The sequence below is a fragment of the Capra hircus genome, chromosome 21 (assembly GCF_001704415.2).
Source record: "Capra hircus breed San Clemente chromosome 21, ASM170441v1, whole genome shotgun sequence".
Lineage (NCBI taxonomy): Eukaryota > Metazoa > Chordata > Mammalia > Artiodactyla > Bovidae > Capra > Capra hircus.
In genome coordinates this window covers 20510913-20515444 of record NC_030828.1, presented here as the reverse complement: position 1 = coordinate 20515444, position 4532 = coordinate 20510913, and positions in this window count along the sequence as shown.

The window sequence follows — 4532 nt, the reverse complement described above, 5'->3', positions numbered from 1 at the left end:
TGACTTGCCCCTGGACGCTCAGCCTCTAAGGAAGCAGCACACCCTGACTCTGGTCTGGCTTTTTTCTTTTTTGCTAGATCCTGCAGCTTCTCTTCCTTCCTAATGATGAGCCCCAGGTATCAGGAAAGTTAAATTGTGTGCTGCAGAGATTCAGTTATCTGGAACGGCCATCTCCATGGGGATGCCCGGTTTGTTTTTTCAATGAGTGGGGCTCCCCCTCCGCTCGCCCCAGTTGGAAGGGTGGGCCTCTGTGCCCTCCCCCCAGGGGCAGATGCTGTCCAGATGTGGGCGGGGGCGGGGCCCTGGGGCTGCGGCCACGGCGGGACTGTTTGGGGAGCAGGGGAAGGGCAGTGGTTGTGGAAGCTGGAGACCTGAGGAACCAAAGAGCAATTCCAGGGCTGGCGGGCGGGCCGTCGCTGGAGCAGCTCCCCTCGGGGTGCTTCGGGGAGGCTGTGGGAAGGCAGGGAAGGAGTCCCGGCGGAGCTGCGGGCCGGCAGGGGTTAACCCGGGAGTAGTGGTCGGGTCAGGTTACTTCCCTTTAAAAAGAAGGGGAAAGGAGGAGTCAGGCCCTGGTGGGCAGTGTCCGTGGCTGGTCCGGCTCGTCCATCGGGGGAGGAGGCTCGCAGCCGGCCAGGGTCGGGCGCCTGGCAGCCGCAGGCAAGTCGAGCGCGGTGCAGAGGGGACCGGGTGCGCGGAGGGGCCGCGGGGCGCAGCCGCGCTGAGGCTGGGAACTCGATGCAAGCGCGCGCAGGACTCCGACGTCCCTGCCGACGCCCCCTTCCCAGACCGGCTCACTGAGGTCCAAGGCGAGCGAAGGAAAGAGACCCCTCTAGGATCGCGCCGCCAGGATTGTCCCACAGCGGGCTTGTCAACCGGTCGGGGGTGGGGGGTCGCCCCTCTGGAGAGGCGGCCCCCAGGGTGGCGAGCGCGGCTGCTGGCGCCTCTGGGGGTGGACGGACGGAGAGGCACCACTGGTGCAGAGGACTCAGCCCTGCTGGGGTCCCGGGCCGGGTGGGGTGGAGACAAAACGTGGTGGCGAGCGTGGTGACTGGTGGTGACTGTGAGGCTCAACCGCTCAGACTCGCAGTGGGTGGGGCGGAGCCAAAGATGCGCGAGGTACTGGCCAAGGCTGGGGGTCTGTTTACACAGCCCCCAGAGGGGAGGGGGTCGGGGTCAAGACTCCAGCAGGAGATCCCCTTAGCTAGCCTTAGACGTCTTGCCTCCCTCCAGAGCCCTCCACCCGACTACTATTTTAAAGGGAATTCCTATCTTTAGTGAAAGTTGCTCAGTCGGTGTCCTACTCTTTGAGACCTCATGGACTATACAGTCTGTGGCAATCTCCAGGCCAGAATATACTGGAGCAGGTAGCCTTTCCCTTCTCCAGGGGGTCTTCCCAACCCAGGGATCGAACCCAGGTCTCCCGCATTGCAGGCAGTTTCTTTACCAGCTAACCCACTCCCTGCTCCTTACAACACCACCCCTGGGGTGAGGGTTTTCCTGATGTGGGAACAGAGTGCTTGCTCCAGCCTTACCCCAAAGCTGAGAGATCAGTGTTCCTACTGCTTTCGGCGTTTGCTCTGGTAAGGGGCTTCCAAGTAGAGCCAGTGGGGCCCTAACCTTGCACTTCCCCACCCCCCAGCAGTGCGGTGGGTGGGGCTGCCCAGGTGGGTCATGCCTTGGGTTTTGTTACTTGAATCCTCCTCCTCCTCCCTTCATCCCAGCCCAGGGCAAGGTGCTAGTTACTGGAATCGGTGGGACAGTCAGGCAGTGTGGCTGGCTGGTCAGAGTGCAGTTCTCAGGCAGACCTGAGGTCTGAAGCTGGCTTAGTCCCTGAGTCTCTCAATGACCGGACATCTCTGGGCCCTGCTTTATTCACCTGTAAAAGAGGAGTGTGGGCCTTCCCAGGTGGAGCTAGTGGTAAAGAATCTGCCTGCCAATGCAGGAGACAGCAAGAGACAAGAGTTTGCTCCCTGGGTCAGGAAGATCCCCGGGAGTAGGTAATGGTAACCCACTCCAGTATTCTTGCCTGGAGGATTCCACAAAGCAGCCTGGCGGGCTACAGAACACGGAGTCACAAAGACTCGGACACTACTGAATGACACAGCACACATAGGCACACACACACACACACACACACACGGTAGTGTCTGAAAGAGGAGTCTTGGAGCAGATGGGCCTTCGAGTTGACTGTGATTGAAGAGTTGGCTGCAGACATGTGAGGTGGGGGAGGGGAACAATGGAAGCGCAGCCAAGAGGAAGTGGGAATGGGCCTCGGATCTGCCGAAGACCCCCTCCCTACACACTGGGGGCTGAGCAGGTGGGGAAAGCAGGGTGACTTGCCCAACTCTGGCAGTAGGCTGGTATCCTCCCCTAGCCCCCCTCCCTAAAGAGCCCTAAAGTCTAAGGCTAGACTATGAGTGGAAGGAAGCTTAGCCCAGAGAGCTGCCTCTACTTCACAGATGGAGACACAGGCTTAGCTGTGTGAGGCAGCCTAGCGCCTGCCCTGTGATTTCCCCTCAGAGTCTGCTAGAGAGTGGGGCATCAGCTCCCCACTTCCACCACCCTTAGGCCAAGTTTTCCAGCCCTTTGCTTCAGGAGTTTTATTGCTAAGCATTCCAAGAAGAAAGGTTGGGGTCCACACGTGGGAAGGCAGCAGTCTTCCCAGTATTGGAGTTGGGCTTAGTTCCTGGGCATCTGCCTTTGGTGGAAGACCAGGACCCCACGCTTGGGACTCTTCCAGAATCTGGGAAGGACGGTGTGGATGGTGGGCCAGCCGCTCACATGGAGCCCCCTGAGTGCCTTCCTTCACACAGGCCACCAGCCATCACTTCCAGCCTGGGCCCAGGCCTGGGTGTCTGTCGTCAGAGGCGCTGCAGTGTTTCTCAGCTGAACCCTGGAGGCAGACCAGGGTCCCCCACAGCGGCCTGAGTCTGGGAGCACTGCCCTCCCCTTCTGATAAGAAGTTCCACTTCCTAGAGCCCCCGCAGCTCGGGGTCCTGGTCTAGGGGCAGGGAGTTGCTGGCCCCTTTGTAGAGCCCCCAAGCTGACTTCCACCAGATTTCCAGTCTCTCCTTGCAGCAGCCACTCCCGCCATGTCCCTTAGAGTGCCTATAAAATTCAGAAGGGACACACAGTTCCCCTAAAAGATGATCAGATATTTCTTCCTGCCTGGCCTTCTTTAAATTGCTGTCCTGTGCTGTCTCTTCCTGAGGTCTCTTGAAAGATGTATGTCTCCTCCTGAGGTCTTTTAACCCTCTGGGGCACTGCACAGTAGGAAATGTAGGGGCTGTATGAGAGGATGCTTTCGGGAAGCGTGTATAATCCAGCAATAGAATCTGCCACAACTGTCTGTGTGACCTTGGGCAAGTCACTTAACTTTGTGCTGTGGTTTCCTCAAGAGCGAGTGGTGGTGATTATCCAGGTGGTGATTGTCTGGTGGGTCACACAGAAGGGAGTTTTCCAAGCAGGATCTGCAGCCCAGAAAGGCCCTTCCAAGGCTGGTGTCCTTCCACCCACTCCCCTCGGTCCCCGTCTCTCCTTTGCTCCTGAGTGCCCTGCATTGGCTTCCAGAGGTCAAAACAGGAGCTGACTTCCTATGGCGGCCTTCTGTGGTTCTCACAGGATGGACAAGGTCCAAGGCTCCCAGAGGAAGCACCCTGGGGGGCTGGCCTGGGCCCAGGCTCCTGCAGCTGTGGGTGGAGACCTCAGAAGCCTGGGAGAAAGCCAGGAGCCTCAGGGGCCAGAAAGTGCCGGCACTGGGGCCCCAGCCTCATCCCTGCTCTTCACTGTCTGCTCCTTCAGAGCAGAGAGCTGGCCTTCGGTTTTTCCATCGCTCCCAGCCTGCCCAGCCCTGCAGCTAAAGGGGATGACGGGGGAGGTGCTGAGTGAGCCTGAGCAGTAGCTTACCCCCAGGGCCCGGTGGTCTGGGAGGGAACCTGGGCTGCATAGTTGCCTGACTTCTGATCCTGGGTTTCCCCATCACAGTCCCTCCCAGGCTGCTGGTGTTTTCATGTTTGAATAGAAAGTAACTTGCACTCCCATATCTGAGATAAAGCTTTATCTTCTATAAGAGTGGCTATGCCTCAAATATTCTCTAACATGAGTGTTGTTAGCCTTTCTTTTTTTTTTTTTTAATTTATAACTTTTGTTCTCTGGACCAAAGCATAATCAGGTTAGAAATATATAAACCCACAGGTAGGTAGAAAGGCAGCTTTGGTTGAGGCAGGGGCTGGGGACTCAGCTTCTTCCCCATCCAGAGATAAATAGTGAAAGGGATGCGCACATCTGCTCACTGGCAGAAAGCTTCCATTCCAAAGACCCTTTGCACATGGCGCCTCCCCAGAATAGTACGGGATGGAGCAGTGATTCCCAAAGTGAGCGCAGCTGAACAAGATGATTTTGTTGGCTACCTAGATGAATGATTTTCATTTATTTATTCATTTTTAATAACTGTTTATCTTTGGCTGTGCTGGGTCTTCGTTGTGGCATGGACCTTTCTCTCGTTGCAGCGAGCGTGGGCTACTCTCTAGCTG